The following is a 19,713-nucleotide window of genomic DNA, read 5'->3' on the forward strand; positions in this document are numbered from 1 at the left end:
TCTGCCTGCTGATGCAGGAGACACAAGAGATATGGATTTGATCCCTGGGTGGCAAGATTCCCTGGAGGAGGAAATGGCAACCCACTCCAATATTCTTGCCTAGAAAATCCCATGGACAGAAGAAGTTGGCAGGCTATAGTTTGTGGGGTTGCAAAGAGTTGGACATGACTGAGTGACTGAGTAATTTAACACACATGCTCATGATATCCAGTATCATCAGGAAAATTTTATAACTATTAACTATATAAACAAATACCATAGTACTCTATTAAAGATGATTTTTATAAATTAAAAAATTTACATACTTGCCAGGAGCCTGCATATTGCATATTGAGTGCATATTGCATATTGAGTGCAGCACTTTCCGCAGCATCATCTTTCAGGATCTGGAATAGCTCAACTGGAATTCTATCACTGCCGGGAGCAGGAGCTCCGCCCATGGCAAAGGTCATGAGGAAGGAGGCTTGGCACACGCAAAGGTGGGATCGAGCCTCAGGAGTCCCCCTGGAAATTCTCGAGCATCTACCCCCAAACCAGAGTCTGCCTACTTTCGGCTTTGTGCTCTCACCTACACCTCTGACTTTACGGGGGCAGTCCCCACTACCTCTCTCTGAAAAAAGAGTTAGCTTACAGCTCCAATTAATAATTCCTGGGTGTGACAGTGTTTCAACCTACAAACTCCTTTGGAAATCCTCTAGCCTGCCTGAATAGGTTTTTCCGGCCACATGAGATTGTTCAGAGCCTCCCAACTGTGAGAGGCAGGAGATGTTCTAACTGTCTAAACACAGATTCTTTTGAGTAGTTAAAAGATTGATTAGAAATTGTATTGGTGAAGGGTTTTTCACTTATTGGGCCAATGTTTGCTGCTAAGTCTCCATACTCCTTACCTACTGTGTCCTTGGCAGTGTATTGATTGATATAATGGGTGTATAGAAATGTAAGTAGTAGCCTCAGTGTTTGTAACGTTGGACCCTTGAGTTAATTCTTTTCTTGATTGAGCCCACCTCACCTTTGCCCTATAGGAATGCAGCTTTAATGCTTTTTTGGAGGCTGGTGCCTGACTTTGGAATAATCACCTTTAGAGAAAGATAAGTTTCTTAAAATGTTAACAGGCCTCCTGACCAGAAGATGATGTAATTCACCTGAACTTTTGCATATGATAAGTTTGAAAGCCTGGCTTCGATTAGGACCAGGAACTGCTGGCCTTGCATGACTCCACCCCTTCCCCCATTATCCTCTATGCACAACTTTAGGTATAAAAACTACTTTGGAAAATAAAGTGCGGGCCTTGTTCACCGAAACTTGGTCTCCCCATGTCGCTCTCTCTCTCAAATTCTGGCTGAGTCTCCATCTGGAGCGCGGAACCCGCCATGCTTGCTAATTATGCCTGGGCTTCTAAGATCCGACCGGGGAGGCCTCAGCGTCTCCTCTCCTTCAGGAGAACGGAAGGACGCCTGCGGCCTACGTAAGTGGTGCAAACTTCTTTTCTTGAAGTTTTATTGGTCTCCCGCGTAAACCAAGCTACTCAGCCTCTTTTCTCCACTGAATTTTCCTACTGAGCTATCCTCATTCTATTACTCTTTATATCTTTGATAAATATTTATAAATAAATAGGTTGCCAACACCGTCCCCGCTTCGAATACCTTGGATCAGCCGGGGCTGGACCCTGGCACATACTAATGGATTAAATGGCTGACATTTGCTCCTCAAACTGGCAACTAAATGTAACCCCAAAAGTGAAAGTATTAGTTGCTCAGTCATGTCTGACTCTTTGTGACCCCACAGACTGTAGCTTGCCAGGCTCCTCTGTCCATGAAATTCTCTAGGCAAGAATACTGGAGTAGGTAGCCATTCCCTTCTCCAGGGGATCTTCCCAACCCAGGTATCTAACCTGGATCTCCTGCTTTGCAGGCAGATTCTTTACCATCTGAGCCACCATGGAAGGCCAAATGCAACCCCTAGAATGGTTTTATTTTAAAAAGTAAAAATCTAAATAATGTTGGAAAAAAAGAAAAAGCATGATGATGGCTCACTCCACTAAATATTAGCACATGGTAAGAAGCTACAGAATATAAATCAATGGTTCAGAATAGAAAAATAAGAGATAATCTATGTTTGTATGTCAATCAGTATAAGATAAATAGTTCATTACAATGTTAGTAAAAAGCAGAATTAGAACATAATATTTAACATATATAAACAATTCCTACAAATCAAAGAACAAAAATTTTAAAATGAACAAAAGATATCTACATGCAATACATCTGGACACATATTCAAAGTACAGTTACCTATATTCATGAGAGGAAACAAAAATATATTCTCCAATTCTCTTTCTAGTAGCAGAGAATTCGTGGCAAGCTCGTATCAACCAGTATGAATACAGATATATTAAACGTAAATACAATGTATCAGGAAACAAAATCTTAATGTAGATATACTTACCTGTAACAGGTAATGAAATAAGTAACAAGCACAATAAGAAACAGAAATTGATGTATTCTGGCCCTCTACAGTGATAGGATGGATCCCTGTTCTACATTTAGTTATAGCCTCAAAACTGATGATGCCACACTCCCAAAACTTTCAGAAAAAAACAGGGTGACTCTCAAGCTGATTAAAAACATGGCTTAAGAAAGCAGAAAAAGGAGACTGGTTGGAGATTTTACAGTAGTTAGGAAGTGAGCTGGGGTGAATGTTACCATACACAGGAAGGGGCTTCATGATTTGAACTTCTCATCTGCACCAAAGGAGAGAACACTCATGCTTCCTTATTGGCTTATTCAGCTGTGCAGCAAAGAAAAATGGGCAAGTGGCAGCATCAAAGCTGTCAATAAACATCAAAAAATAGACCCGGAGTCTGTTATAAGATCTATAGCAGAGTAGCACATATATACCTGTAAACAGACACACACATACCATTATGAGTCTCCCAAGAAGAGCTACACATTCAACACCTTCAAGTATGCTCGAGTTGAAGTCTCTACAGGTGATGGGGAAAAAAACTAGCAATCTCAAAGTTGCATGTTAAACATGGAAGTAGTAATAGATATCGTAATAAAAACAGCAACCATTGATTAAGCATATGCCGTATTTTAAGAGCATTAAATGTATTTTCTTACTGAATCAACCTTTTGAATAATTCAAAGGAAACTGAGCCATAAGAGAAACTACAGGATGTTATACTCGAATTTAGATAATTATCTTTGCCCATTCCAGGATCTCTGTTTCTAGTGACTCAATTATGACAGACATATTATGTCTTTCCCTCAGAGAATGTTTTACAAAACCTGACACATTTTTATCCATATCTCTTTATTTAAATGTTCACAACCTGTCACTGAAAAATGGTGTGTATGTAGTAAGACTAAAGATGTGCCTAAGAAGTGCTAGAAGCAATGATTATAATATAGAAAGAAACCTTGTTTAATAAAAATATATATTCAGATGTAGCCATTATTTTTCCCTTGTCTAGAATATCTTTGGTGAAATAGAATAGAAACTTAACTGAAAATTTCAATACATAGTGAAAAATTTTGTACATTATTCCATGCTTCTACAACTAGGTCTTGACTATAAAAAATTAAAGAAAAAGTAAAAATAAGATTTGCAAAGTGAACAATTCTATCATTCTGGCACCTTCTTTATCTTATCTAGAAAATGTCTAATTCTTTTCACTTCTCTCTCCCTGATTAGTAAATTGCCCTAATACCTGTATGAGTCCTTCCCTCACTCTCTATGGTCTCTGATCAAATGTCATTTTCTAAGGGCAGCCTTAACCAATCACCATCTGTAAAATAATAACACCTTATCCTAACCTGGCACTCCATAAGTCCTTCTCCATGCTTTTCCCCTCTCATTAGTACTTATAGATATTTAATTCATTACATATTTATTTAATGTATATTCATAGTTACTGCTTCTGAATTATCAGCTCTGCTATTTTGTCAAAATTCAAATGTATTTTCAGTGGTAAAAAGAGCAGGATTAACCTCGCTGAACAATTTCGTTTGTTACCAGAGACCAAATATTGATCTCTTCAATGTTGTTCTAATTTTCCTGTCTTATGGAAATAAATATTTTTGTTCAGTACTTGGCTTGTGGAGAAGACATATTTAAGCTCCATCTCTGTTCATATTTTGCAACATTAATGTTAATAATCTGTGTGTACATGCATGCTAAGTCACTTCAGTCATGTCTGACTCTTTGCAACCCTATGAACTGGAGCCCATCAGGCTCCTCTGTCCATGGGATTCTCCAGGCAAGAATACAGAGTGGGTTGCCATTCCCTTCTCCAGGGGATCTTCCCAACCCAGGGATCAAACCCGTGTCTCTTTTATTTGCTGTATTGGCAGGCAGATTCTTTACCACTAGCACTACCTGGATGTGATTTATATATTTTCTATATTAGTGGTCATATAACTTTGTATTTTAAAAACACCCTAATACTCTGTAGATGAATTTCTGTGTCAGGAAATTCCATGGATTCTATTCTCAGGTGTGTTTTTAGTTCTCTTTATAAATTAATATTATTGTAATATCATAATATTTTTCTATTTGAATATGTTTTGTTTTAATTTGGGATATCTTCAGAAGGGAAAGTTATTTCCTGCATGACAGAATCTCTCAGGAGCCTAACTCCCACTCATTTCTCATGGCCATGCACCTCAAGAAAGTCCAGTTGTTTTCCTAGCCAAAGAAGCTGCTTCCTTTTGAGTAAAAATCAACCTTATATAATATAAAGTAATTCCTTTATAGTGACTAGTTTAAGCATTAGAATATTTTTGCCAATATTTAGTGAGAAACTGTTGGGGGCAAAGAGTGACTTCTGGGAACTTTTTTTTTCTTTTTTTCTTTTTCGCTCTTAACAAGCACATGAGGGATACATGAGCCTTTTATGCCTCTGGACACTGTTGTATCTGGATGTGGGAACTGAAATGCTGCTGCCGTTAAATGAGCAGAATGAGATCTAGCCTGAGGGCAAAGCAAACACAGGGAGTAGAGCAGAACCAAAGGGAATGCAGAGACGTGGATTCGGAAATGGTCATACCATGTTCCGAGACACCATGTATTTGAAACTTGTCATTATGTGATACATTTCCTGTTATTTAACTGAATAGAGATAATCTTTACTACTTGCACCAAAAGGCATTTTAACCTATATAAAACATAAAATATATAAATTATATATATATGTGTATATATATATATATATAGGCATATAGATATATAGGCAGAACACTCTTTGACATATCACAGCAATATTCCTTGGATCTGTCTCCTAAGACTAAAGAAATGAAAGCAAAAATAAGCAAATGGGACCTAGTTAAACTTAAAAGCTTTTTCACAAGATTTTAAACAAAGGAAACCTTCAACAAAAATGGAAAGATAACTTGTGGAACAGGAGAAAATATTTGCAAATGATATGACTAATAATGGGTTAATATATAAACTAAACAAACAACTCATAAAACTTAATATTAAAAAAAAACCCGAACTCCATCAAAAAATAGCAATTATATTATAACAAATTTTAATGGAGTAGAAACTGTAAAAATACTGAATCACTCTGTTGTATACCTGAAACTAAAATGATACTGTAAATCGACTTTCCTTCAATTAAATAATAAAATAAAATTCAAAATGTCTGTGCCTATGAGATGCTATTAATATATGTTAATATTAAGCAATAATTATAGGTGTATATGGAGAAGGCGATGGCACCCAACTCCAGTACTCTTGCCTAGAAAATCCCATGGATGGAGGAGCCTGGTAGGCTGCAGTCCACGGGGTCGCGAAGAGTCAGGCGTGACTGAGTGACTTCACTTTCACTTTTCCCTTTCATGCATTGGAGAAGGAAATGGCAACCCACTCCAGTGTTCTTGCCTGGAGAATCCTAGGGACGGCGGAGCCTGGTGAGCTGCCGTCTATGGGGTCGCAGAGAGTTGGACACGACTGAAGCGACTTAGAAGAAGAATAGGTGTATATAGGAACATTAACATTTTTGTTTGTTTGCTAATGTTGTTGGTAAATATGTAAGGAAATTGATACCCTTGGATGTTGCTCCTTGGACTATAGATTAATATAGCCACTTTGGAAGGCAATTTAGCCATAGAAATAAAAATTTTAAATGCATTAAAATCCTGAAATTCCATTACTCATTGTCTGCCTTAAAGAAACTATCACATATACACAGAAGACATATACAGGGCTTTTCAGTCCAACCTAGGTTTAATAGGAAAAAGTGGAAATAGTCAAAATTTTTCATGATTAAGTGAATAGGTAGATAAAAGTGAATGCTATTTTGAAAAGCTATGTTATTTATTTGTTTACTGGCCCTCTTTACTCCAGTTCACCCAAATCTTTTATCTGTTTGAAAAGAGTTAAAAAATGATACAAACAGAAAATATAAATGTAATAATAGTTGCTGTAATGCAAGAAAAAGATTATCTATGAGAAACAGAGTTTTTGAAAGAAAAATAATCCAAATACCTTTTTTTTTCTCTTCTTACTGAGTTAAGGGTTTTGAAACTTAGTTTAGAGTTCTATCATATGGAAAATAAACTCATATCATATATGTCATCTAGCTCACTCTCAGACACTATCAGCATTATGTGTTGGGGCAAGTAAAGGAATAATGGCTTCTGTTCTGGATAATAAAGATCTGGGGAAAAGTGAGAGAGATAGAAAAGTAAAATGATGAGATGAGTATGAACAGAACTTCTCTCAGGATATTGACCTAAGAAGGAAAAGTAAGTGAAAAATGAAGGATTGCTGAGACTTTTCCATCAGTATACCCTTCATTCACCCCTCACTTCCATTACAAAAAGTCTCAGTGGTCTGTGGAGTATAGTCTTTCAGAGAGGGGAACCTTGGGTTTGTTCTGTTATGTCACCCTCAGTTTTTCTCTTTGCTTTGTGACATTAAATTGAAAATAAATGGACAGGCCATGGTGCCTGCTTTAGCTGGAAGGGATGAACCTATGAAAAGAGCAACACTGAATCCCTGGCCCAGTGGGCTAGATGGAGAAGTGGCTATACTCAAGAGCTGCACTGAGGAGGGGAAGAGCAGGCAGTGTACTGATGGCCTCTAAGGTGAGAGAAAACAGCTAAAAGTTACCTTTTTTTCCAAGCTTCATTTATGAGTGTTTCCAAGGCTAACAACACCCAGGTAGACAGACAGCATTGCTTTAGAGACCAAAGAAGGAAGCACAGACACAAAAGCCCAGGAACCAGTTTTTCCTTATCTCTTGAGTTTATGAGAGTTCACTCTACTTCAATCTCCTCGATCCCCTGACTTAATCGATGTATCAGGATGGACTGCAAGGAGATCAAACCAGTAAATCCTAAAGGAAATCAATCCTAAATAGTCATTGAAAGAACTGATGCTAAAGTTGAAGTTCCAATACTTTGGCCACCTGATGCAAAGAGCTGACTCATTGGAAAAGACCCTGGTGCTGGGAAAGATTGAAGGCAAAAGGAAAAGAGGGCAGCAGAGGATGATAAGATTGGATAGCATCACCAACTCAGTGGCCATGAATCTGAGCAAACTGCAGGAGAGAGTGGAGGACAGGGATGCCTCGCATCCTGCAGTCCATGGGTTGCTAAGAGTTGGACGTAACTTAGTGACTGAACAACAACAGTCAGGACCCACAAAAGGGATGCTGCTCCAGTGGCCCAGCTCCATGTCACTAATCTAAACCTGTCAGTTTTCACTTATGGGGAATGCCTCACCGTCACGGAAAGCGGCCATACACTTACCACAATCTTCCAGTCCAGTTTTACTTAGTTTACCTTAGAAAATAGAACCTGCAACCTTATGAGAAAAGCTGATCTCCTAGCCAATCATGCTGTTTCCTCATTGCCTCTTCTAATTCTCTATAAAATTTGATCTTGTCCCAAATTCCTCAGAAAGAATGCTCAACTGCTTGTGAGGAACTGTTTTCTCCAACTCCATGGGAGAAATGAAGTACAGATGAATCAGGTATTCTATTTTATGGGCTTCCCAGGCGTGCACAGTGTGTGCTCGGCTGCTCAGTCATGTCCGACTCTTTGTGACCCCATGGACTGCAGTCCACCAGGCTCCTCTGTACATGAAATTTTCCAGGCAAGAATACTGGAGTGGGTTGCCACTTCCTACTCCACTTTCTAGGTGACTCAGTGCTAAAGAATTTGCCTGCCAATGCAGGAGATGCAAGTTCTATCCCTAGGTCAGGAAGATCCTCTGGAGAAGGAAATGGCAACCCACTCCAGTATTCTTGCCTGGAAATCCCATGGACACAGGAGTCTGGAAGACTGCAGTCCATGGTGCTGCAAAGTCAGACAAGGCTTAGTGACTAAACAACAACCAATTATATTTTATAGTCTATGTCATTTATTTCTAAGGTAAAGAGCTACCTTGAGTCTATGACTTCATTACTGAAAAGTCTCAGAGGCTGAGTTCATTTTCTTACGCCTTACTTTCTTATTATTGATATTTGTGCTTTATTAGATGACAAGTCTCCAGAGGAGGTGATTTTTCCTAGTGGCCCCACAGTTCTCTTTGCCACCTTCTTCCTTACTTATCTTCTTGCATCTGTCCATCTGTGAAGGGGTTTTGGACAGTCTCTAAACCTTCAGTATTCAAGATATAGAATTGTACACTCAGCTAGACATATTATGTAAAATCTCTGAGCATATTTCCTTCTTTGAATGTTAAAATTCAAAAAATCTTACAGGGTTCCTGTGCAGTGGTGTTATATCTAGTTCCTACTCTCCCCTTATGGCCCTGTCATGATCTATTTGCAATTTCTATAAGTCATTCTATTATAGGGGGAAAAAACCCTTTTAAAGGCACTTTTAATATAATTTGAATATATTAATAGCATTTAAACACAAGTTTTACAGAATGTAATTTCCCTGTCATCAAAGAGTATGCTGTCCCCTTCACTGACTTGCAAATTTTCTTTTTAGACAATATAAACTGCAAAAATACAATGCATTAAATAGTGAAAAGGCCAAGATATCACAAAAAAATAGAGAATCCATTAACATATAGATTAACCCCATCAAAAGATGATATTTGATGGGATATTCAATGTGATTCATATATCATAAACTAAAAGAGCAGAAGCTTTACTTTTGAAAAGCCTTTAATTCAGCAGTCAGCCTTACTTTCTGACATGAAAAGTTTAATACGAATGCAATGTGCATAAATGCCAATTACTAGGATAAAAGAGAAGCTCATGGCGATTAAGAGATTATGGTCCTTTGAAAGATGTAATTAAATGGCAGAAAGTTTAATTTCAGTAATTCCTAAAGCAAAAATGTATGGTTTTATTTTTATTTTTATTATTCCAATAATTTAAAACAAGATAACGAGCCCAGTAAATTTTACAGCTCAATAACTGCATTAGAGGAAGTATATATTTTACATCATTTGTTGTATCATTGCACCTGATTATCATTGGAAATTTTGCCTTTTATCAACAGATATAGTAATATGCAATTCCATTCCCAATACCATTTTACAGATCCTTTCCAAGACTAGTTGCAGTGTTGTAGTATGAACAATCTACAAAATACATAAAATAAAATACGTAAAAATAAAACAAATTTTTCTTAACAAGTTTTATTCAAACACTTGATATTTAGCCAGTAGGTTAAGAGCTTTTTTAAATAACTCACTTTAAAATTAAATTCATTTTAAATGACTGAATTCTCTTTACCTGGAGTTCCAAAATTTAATACGTATGTGTGTGTGTATATATATATACATATATATATATATATATATATATATGGTCTCAACCATTCTCTCCTACTTCAGATTATGACAGAATTTAACTCAGAGATTTGATACCAAATAGTTAATGATCAATTTTAATATAAAGACTATATTTTGGGTTTGTATTTCTCTCTCACCCTTGAGTTATTTATGTTTCAAATTCTGTAAGTAGAATCAATTCAGTTCAGTCCCTCAGTCACGCCCAACCCTTTGCAATCCATGGACTGTAGCACCCCAGGCTTCCCTGTCCATCACCAACTCTTGGAGTTTGCCCAAACTCATGTCCATCTAGTCAGTGATGCCATCCAACCATCTCATCCTCTGTTGTCCCCTTCACCTCCTGCCTTCAATCTTTCCCAGCATCAGGTCTTTTCCAATGAGTCAGTTCTTTGCATCAGGTGGCCAAAATATTGGTTTCAGCTTCAGCATCAGTCCTTCCAATGAATATTCAAGACTGATTTCCTTCAAGACTGACTGCTTTAATCTCCTTGCAGTCCAAGGAACTCTCAAGAGTCTTCTCCAACACCACAGTTCAAAATCGTCAATTCTTTGGTGCTCAGTTGTCTTTATATCCCAACTCTCACATCCATACGTGACTACTGGAAAAACCATAGCTTTGACTAGATGGGCCTTTGTTGGTAAAGTAATGTCTCTGATTTTTACATATGCTGTCTAGGTTTGTTATAGCTTTTCTTCCAAGGAGCAAGCATCTTTTAATTTCATGGCTGCAGTCACCATCTGCAGTGATTTTGGAGCCCCAGAAAATAGTCTCTCACCGTTTCCATTGTTCCCCCATCTATTTGCCATGAATTGATGGGAACAGATGCCATGATCTTAGTTTTCTGAATGTTGAGTTTTAAGTCATCTTTTTCTTTTTCACCAAGTGAAAATCACATTCACCTCTTTCACTTTCATCAAGAGGCTCTTTAGTTCTTCTTTGCTTTCTGCCATAAGGGTGATGTCATCTTCATATCTGAGGTTATTGATATTTCTCCCAGCAATCTTGATTTCAGCTTGTGCTTCATCCAGCCTAGCATTTCACATGATGCACTTTGCATATAAGTCAAATTAGTAGGGTTACAGTATACAGCCTTGACATATATTGGAACCAGTCTGTTGTTCCATGTCCTGTTCTAACTATTGCTTTTTGACCTGCATACAGATTTCTCAGGAGACAGGTAAGGTAGACTATTATTCCCATCTCTTTAAGTATTTTCAACAGTTTGTCGTGATCCACACAATCAAATGCTTTGACGTAGTCATTAGAGCAGAAGTAGATGTTTTTTTCTGGAATTTTCTTGATTTTTCTATGATCCAACAGATGCTGACAATTTGATCTCTGGTTTCCCTGCCTTCTCTAAATCCAGCTTGAACATCTGGAAGTTCTCAGTTCATGTACTGTTGAAGCCTGGCTTGGACAATTTTGAGCATTACTTTGCTAACGTGTGAGATGAATGCAATTGTGCAGTACTTTGAGCATTCTTTGGCATTGCCTTTCCTTGGGATTGGAATGAAAATTGACCTTTTACAGTTTTTCTAAGAAGAATATTTGATATTAATTTCTAGTATTTTATATTGTGATGAGAATATTTGTAATACATCTGTATCTTGGAAATTGAAGCTTTTTAAATTTTTTCACTTGAGATGTGATCAAGTTTCTAGGACACTTCACATGATCTTGAGATGTATATTCTCTATTACCACCTTGGAAATTTTGATATTTTATATATATATATATATATATATATATATATATACATCTCCATTTATTTTGAATTGTAGTAGTCTTACTTATTTTATGCCCACTTAACCTGTCTTTAACTAGTGATGTGTTAGTCTTCTAACATGAGTGTATGCCTGCCTATTCCTTCTTTGATTTTTTTGTGTTTTCAGCTTTAATTAGGTGTTGCCTTGATAGTCTATTTATATAGTAAATGCCTGACTTGCATTTCTCCTCTGAACTTCTTGAACAATTATTGCTCAACCTGTCCTTCTTTCTTACATTGCTATCAAGGATTCTGTTTACAGCCAAAATCTTTTCCATGAAAGTGATTTCTCTAATGGAAAGTTCAGAGGACTCTTTCCCTTTACTGCTAAAGTCTATTAATTTAACAGGGTAAATCCTAGAAATTGATGCTTGTGAATCAGTTCACCTAGGTGCATATGGTTGCTGTTAATATATAGATAGACTCAGGCTCTCTTATTTAGGAAAATTTTTCTTAAATTGTAGTCTTAAAAATTAGTTCTATAAATTAAAAGACGCTTACTCCTTGGAAGGAAAGTTATGACTAACCTAGATAGCATATTCAAAAGCAGAGACATTACTTTGCCAACAAAGGTTCATCTAGTCAAGGCTAGGGTTTTTCCTGTGGTTGTGTATGGATGTGAGAGTTGAACTGTGAAGAAGGCTGAGCGCTGAAGAATTGATGCTTTTGACCTGTGGTGTTGGAGAAGACTCTTGAGAGTCCCTTGGACTGCAAGGAGATCCAACCAGTCCATTCTGAAGGAGATCAGACCTGGGATTTCTTTGAAAGGAATGATGCTAAAGCTGAAACTCCAGTACTTTGGCCACCTCATGCGAAGAGTTGACTCATTGGAAAAGACTCTGATGCTGGGAGGAATTGCGGGCAGGAGGAGAAGGGGACGACAGAGGATGAGATGGCTGTATGGCATCACTGACTCAATGGATGTGAGTCTGGGTGAACTCTGGGAGTTGGTGATGAACAGGGATGCCTGGCGTGCTGCGATTCATGGGGTCGCAAAGAGTTGCACACGACTGAGCGACTGAACTGAACTGAACTGATTTTATATTTCTTAGGCTTCACAAATTTTTATTTACATGCATGTTGGATCTTCTTTACCTCAGAGTTTCTCTGTTAATTATCTTGTCTCTTTTTCATTTTGTTTTCCTTTTTATATTAATTTTGTTTTGTCAATGTGTACTTTATTGCACCTCATTATGTTTTAATAATGCACTTTAAATTTTAATCAAAATTATTCTCCCTTGAAAATTTTGAAATTTAATAATTTCCTCAATAATTTTATTTGTATTTTTACAGATTCCATAAGCCCTCATTTGATATATTTCTAATTTTATCATTTCTTATTTCTTATGTTTGAGTTCAGATACAGTAGATTTGTACTCTTTTCTACAAATACTTCTTTAAAGATATGTTTGAGGCATTATATTATACTTTTCCATTCCTTTATGTTTGCTTTCTGTATTGTGGAGGGGGCAAGGGAGTCAGGATTTTAATCATGAAAATTTATTGTTTTCTCTTTTCTTTTAAATTTTTGTCAATATTTTTTTCTCCTTTCTGTTCATTTGGAAACTCTGACTAGCAATCAGAAGCAATTCTACATAGGAAGGAGTAACAGTTCTGGTTGACCGACTTGATTTCTTATATTAAGAGTGACTTTGTTTCTTAGTACAGCATGGTGCAATTTTATCCATCATTTTCACCTTTTCTAGTGAAGAGGGCTTGTTTTTCTGGTTTTGTGAATTTTTGTTAATTCAGTAGGACCAGTTTCCATTTCTTTGTTCCTTGTTTTTTTCACTTCACCACCCATCCACTGATGTTTCACCCCCCGAGTCACATCCCTCTCCACTAGAAGTGGTCCTCTTGAGGACTGCCTGTTCGGGTTCAGCACCATCTGAAACTCCTTCCATTCAGTTCTCTAGATTCCATTGTTCAAATATACCGTACCTCAGGGCTTACCTAGTATTTATTTAGCCATGGAAGATAGGACTCTTATTCCCAATGTGATTTTACCTGTGCATCAACACATTTAGTGTCCTGAGAATGTTCTTTCATGTTCAGTTTCTACCTGATTATTCATGGGCTCCAGAAATGAACCCAATGTATAGAATGTTCCCATACTTACACAAAAATAGCTTGTAGTACATACTATCACTGAATTTTGCTCTAGAACTAGGTTGTGATACAGTTTTCTTTTCTTGATGATCTGATATTTGGACTCTAATTTAGGCAGCAGCCACTATCCTAGAATATCCTGAAAGTTTGCATTTAATTTTTCCAAATCACCATCTACATAGAAATGGAATTTACCTCTGTAAGCATAAAGCATATCTGTCACATGACATATAACTATAGATTTATACACATGGTTACATCAGTGGGTAAGAAAATTGCAGTATATGCGATGTTTTTAGAGAATCATAAATGAAACACTTAGCAAAAAAGAATCTTGAAAAATCATATTTCCAAAGACCAACTCTACCATCTTCCTCAAATTAGTAAGTATAAATTATTAAGTCAATATATTAACATGGCTGTACCAATTTTAAACTTTCCCATTTCGTCCCTCAAATATTAATTTGCCTAAAAGAGCTCTCTAGCTAAGTAATATAAACAATTGTTATATTTGTGTTTCATTCCTCTCATTCTTAGTTAAATTTTCTATAACTTCTTAAAAATCTATACAGTTCTACATTAAAGAAAAATGGTAAACACATTTAGAGTGTATGATTCCAATTTAATGTAGGAGATTTTACAAGTGAGAATACTACATAACCAAATATAATATTCACAGACAATAAAATATCCTGAATTCAACAGCATATAAAGAGTAAAAATGAATAAATGCATTAACAAATAAAAATGTTCAAGGACAGCCCAAAAATTATTCAGGCAATAAATTTCTCCACTAACTCAATAAATTTGTTTTATTTAAAGTCAGCCTGGAACATTCAGCCAACCTCAGAGGATCTCATAAAGACTTGAGGCTAATGGACTATATCATACATTAATGCTGAATGCACCGGCACCTGGCATTCCTACAGACAATGTAGCCAAAGGCCAGTCCTCCAGTGGTTTGTAAGACTAATGCTAGATTTTTAACAATAGAGTACTATCAGCAGGAAGTACAACTGGCAGTTCAGGGTAAAAAGCTACAGCTAGCTACAATGAAATGCATTAGTAAAGGTCAAGCAAATAGAAAATGCTAGAAATGCAAAACCCAAGAAAAGTAAAAACAAAAGCCATCTCAAATTACAACTTGTTGTTACTGCTATGCTATAGTGCAAACATCAAAATAAAATGTTGCACTCAAACATACACATTCATAATAAAAATTAATTGAGAACTTCTACCTGTTCAACTTTTTTTTTGCAAAGTGACCAAGACACTTATGTTCCATAATTAAACCATTATTCAAAATTCTTGATGCTGATTATGAAATAATGGATATTCATGCTCAGAAATATTTTATGTTCTATTTTCTGTTTTAGAAAACCAAATTTAACCCTAGGAAAAAAATAACACTAGAGTAAGAAAGTGTAGTTCAGGAGCTATATAAAAGAAACAAATAAACAGTGATGGAGTCCTAAGGCAACTCCTGGCTATCAGGAACTAGTTTGAGCATTTGTTTGGAAGACAGAGTCCCAGCAGTGGGAAATGGGTAGAGGTCCATATTTTAACTCTGTCTCTGTCTCTCCTTCTCATTCTTCCCGGAGAGTCAGTCTCTGTTCATATGATCACTATGATGTAAAAACTGCATCAATATTATAGCCCAAGTGTCCATAGGATGATATCATTGCAGTTATAAATCCTGTTGGGTTAACAAAAATGATGAAAAGAGAAGTAGGCTGAATAGCTGTTCTGGTCATCCTCCCCTCCAAATTCTCTCTTTAAACCCTCAGGGCTTAAAGAGAGTGGATTACATTCAAAAAGTCATTTTCTCATTCCATGCTGCTCCTTTTTGAGAGTTTAAAAATCTTCTCTAAAGAAAGAATTTGATAGTGGAGACAACATACCAGGATGCTCAGTAGTAATTCTGGGAAGCTTATGTTTCTCCTTGTGAAGGTTTATCCTCACCAACAGGACACAAGCAGAGCCTAGAGCTTGACCCCCATTAGATACAAATTAACAGACATGGTAACTCCTAACTCCAGGGGGAAATGAGCTAAGTCAATAAACCCATTATTTTTAGAGAATACAATCACTGTAAAAGGAAGGTAACATACACAACAAACACTAGATAAAGCACAACTTCCCTGGTGGCTCAGAGGTTAAAGCATCCACCTGTAATGCAGGAGACCTGGGTTGGATCCCTGGGTTGGGAAGATCCCCTGGAGAAGGAAATGGCAACCCATTCCAGTATTCTTGCCTGGGGAATCCCATGGATGGGGGAGCATGGGGGAGCCTGGTGGGCTACAGTCCATGACTGAGCGACTTCACTCACTCACTCAAAGGGCTTCCCAGGTGGCACTAGTGGTAAAGAACTTGGCTGCCAATGCAGGAGACATGAGATGCAGGTTGGATCCTTGGCTTGGGTAGATCCCCTGGAGAAGGAAAGGACAACCCACTCCAGTATTCTTGCCTGGAGAATCCCATGGACAGAGGAGCCTGGTGGGCTACAGTCCATAGTGTTGCACAGAGTCAGATATGACTGAAGCAACTTAGCATGCTAGCATGCATAGGAAGAGACAGATTAAACATATAAAATAAATATAATACATAATATCAGAAAGTTTAAGAGAGAGTATGGATAATAAAAAGCAAAAATGTCTCTGTACTTTTCTTAAATAATTTTCTCAAAATTATTAAATTGAAAATATACTTTGTTTATTTCACATTCATCTATGAATGTGATTATTCATAAACCAATTTTTATAGGAGATCAGCATACTTTTTGTTACTTATGTCTTTTGTCTGCTTTCCTTTTCTTCAAAAATACATTTGTATGTATTCCCACATCCACATCTACACTCAGACCCACCCACAACACCCCCCTCATACATTCAGTCATACTCTTATCAACAGTAGGGCAGGGAGAGAGATTTAGTAACTTTTTAAAAATATAATAGATTATTCAGAAACCTTTGCATATTTTTTTCCTAATCTACACTAGTTAGTAGATATCCCACCAAGACAATAATGTAGCCCCAGTTTAAACCTAAAAATATCTGGAATTTGTTTTTTAATATATGTAAAATGTACATCCAGTTCTGTTTTCTTCCCAGTGAATTTTAAAATATGCACATATCTTATATTAAATAGTTCCAATGAATTGAAGTAATAACTGTATCATGTATTATTATGAAAATAATGATGATCTATTTTGCTTCTCTGTTTTATTCCACTATCTGGTATCTGTAAGGGAAGTTTCACCATACATTTTTTACATAGTTCTGTTAGAATTTTTGTGTGCATGTTTAAATTTTTAGGTTTATTTCAAGAAATTAAGCAAATTGTACTACATTTATAAACTTATTTTAGTACACAATATTTTCCTATGTTGCATTTTTGATCAAGAAAGATAAAAATATATTATGCCTCCCTATTGGCAAAGATTGTATTTTAAGATATTCAAAGATACTGTATAAGGATTTATTTCTTTCGTATAAGAATTATGCCTTTTTAAAAAAAGTTATTCTCAGATAATATACATGCAAAATATTTTCCCTGATTTTCATTGGAACTTTTTCTTTCATTTGTATTTCTAGCTATTTATTGCTATTAATATATGGAGAGTGGATAATGGATCTACACAGAAAACCATTATTATAGTATTTTTAAAATTTTGTAGCATTTTTGAAATTTTAAGGTATAAAATCATATGATCAGCAGAGAAAGATAGTTTTATCTTGTCTTATCTAATATTTGCTCCAGTAATATCTTTTATTTACTTGTAACATTTGCTAGAACTTCAAAAATATATACATATAAACATATAAAATATATGCATATAAAACAATATCCTCAGTTCAATTTTGTTTAAAAATCTATTACATTTAAACAATTTGGCATCTGTTTTTTATTGTCTAAGAGTTGTTGTCAGAATTGATATTAAGTTTTATTACAAGTCTTTTTATCCTCAATTTATGTAAACTGATATAACAATGTTATGTTTGATTCAAATAATGAATTGGGAGATTTCCATCTTTTTATGTATATTCAATAATTTAGATAGTTAAAATATATTTTGAAAAGACTAGAACAAATTCAACTGTGGACATATTTGCTATGGTTTTAATGTCAATGTTAATCACTTTGTCCAAATGGTCCATGACATTTCAAATTTTGGTAGTTTATATTTAGGTAAACAATTTATTTAGATATTTCAATTATTTTTGTGTAGAATTACATTATTTTTCTCTTATAATCCCTGGATTTCCATTTATTTTTAGCTTACCTTTATTTTCAATTTTGTAATTTTACCTACATTTTCTCATTTTTTACTACTGTTAGCTCATGAGGGCTTTACCTATTATAGTAATTGATTTAAAGAACATTTACTTTTGCAATAGTTATGTTTTCTTTCTGTTACTTTTTAATTTTCAATTTCAAGCTGTAGGACCTTCCTCAAAATATTCAACAACTGAGCCCTGTCTCTTTATATTGAAATGGAAATAACAATGTTAAAACAAACAAATGTAGAAGCTAGAAAATACCTCTGCAATGTAGGATACAAAATAAGAACTCAACATTTGTTATTCCTTCCAACTCTTCTCATAAATATAAGGGATGTGATACAAATTTGGGAATATGTTATGTCACCAAAATTATCTCTATGTAAATTAAGTGAGAAGGAAGAATCACAGCAGATTAACAAACTATTTCAACAGTGTGATAACTATAACTCTCCCTAGTTTAGTTGTCTCTTATGTAGCACTCTTTGTCAAAATCTGAAATTGATCATCATATCAGATCAGATCAGATCAGTCGCTCAGTTGTGTCCGACTCTTTGCGACCCCATGAATCACAGCATGCCAGGCCTCCATGTCCATCACCAACTCCCGGAATTCACTCAGACTCACGTTCATTGAGTCAGTGATGACATCCAGCCATCTCATCCTCTGTCGTCCCCTTCTTCTCTTGCCCCCAATCCCTCCCAGCATCAGAGTCTTTTCCAATGAGTCAACTCTTTGCATGAGGTGGCCAAAGTACTGGAGTTTCAGCTTTAGCATCATTCCTTCCAAAGAAATCCCAGGGCTGATCTCCTTTAGAATGGACTGGTTGGATCTCCTTGCAGTCCAAGGGACTCTCAAGAGTCTTCTCCAACACCACAGTTCAAAAGCATCAATTCTTCGGCGCTCAGCCTTCTTCAGAGTCCAACTCTCACATCCGTACATGACCATGGGAAAAACCATAGCCTTGACTAGACGAACCTTTGTTGGCAAAGTAATGTCTCTGCTTTTGAATATGCTATTTAGGTTGATTATAACTTTCCTTCCAAGGAGTAAGCGTCTTTTAATTTCACGGCTGCAGTCGCCATCTGTAGTGATTTTGCAGCCCAGAAAAATAAAGTCTGACACTGTTTCCACTGTTTCCCCATCTATTTCCCATGAAGTGGTGGGACCCGGATGTCATGATCTTTGTTTTCTGTTGAGCTTTAAGCCAACTTTTCCACTCTCCACTTTCACTTTCATCAAGAGGCTTTTGAGTTCCTCTTTACTTTCTGCCATACGGGTGGTGTCATCTGCATATCAATGAAATATTAATGTTATTGATACTTCTCCCAACAATCTTGATTCCAGCTTGTGTTTCTTCCAGTCCAGCATTTCTCATGATGTACTCTGCATATAAGTTAAATAAACAGGGTGACAATATACAGCCTTGACATACTCCTTTTCCTATTTGGAACCAGTCTGTTGTTCCATGTCCAGTTCTAACTGTTGCTTCCTGACCTGCATACAGATTTCTCAAGAGGCAGATCAGGTGGTCTGGTATTCCCATCTCTTTCAGAATTTTCCACAGTTTATTGTGATCCACACAGTCAAAGGCTTTGGCATTGTCAATAAAGCAGAAATAGATGCCTTTCTGGAACTCTCTTGCTTTTTCCATGATCCAGCGGATGTTGGCAATTTGATCTCTGGTTCCTCTGCCTTTTCTAAAACCAGCTTGAACATCAGGAAGTTCACGGTTCACATATTGCTGAAGCCTGGCTTGGAGAATTTTGAGCATTACTTTACTAGCATGTGAG

At 36.3% G+C, this 19,713-nt stretch overlaps 1 long non-coding RNA gene across 1 annotated transcript in view; it reads left to right on the plus strand.

Moving 5' to 3' along the window:
* Positions 1-1,191: 1,191 nt before the first annotated feature.
* The window catches only part of LOC129629942 (uncharacterized), a 68,134-nt gene continuing 49,612 nt past the window's right edge, over positions 1,192-19,713 (plus strand). Inside the window, exon 1 of the long non-coding RNA XR_008703402.1 lies at positions 1,192-1,465. This is a non-coding gene — a long non-coding RNA (uncharacterized LOC129629942). The remainder of the gene's footprint in view (positions 1,466-19,713) is intronic.

Source organism: Bubalus kerabau, chromosome 16 (assembly GCF_029407905.1).
Source record: "Bubalus kerabau isolate K-KA32 ecotype Philippines breed swamp buffalo chromosome 16, PCC_UOA_SB_1v2, whole genome shotgun sequence".
NCBI lineage: Eukaryota > Metazoa > Chordata > Mammalia > Artiodactyla > Bovidae > Bubalus > Bubalus kerabau.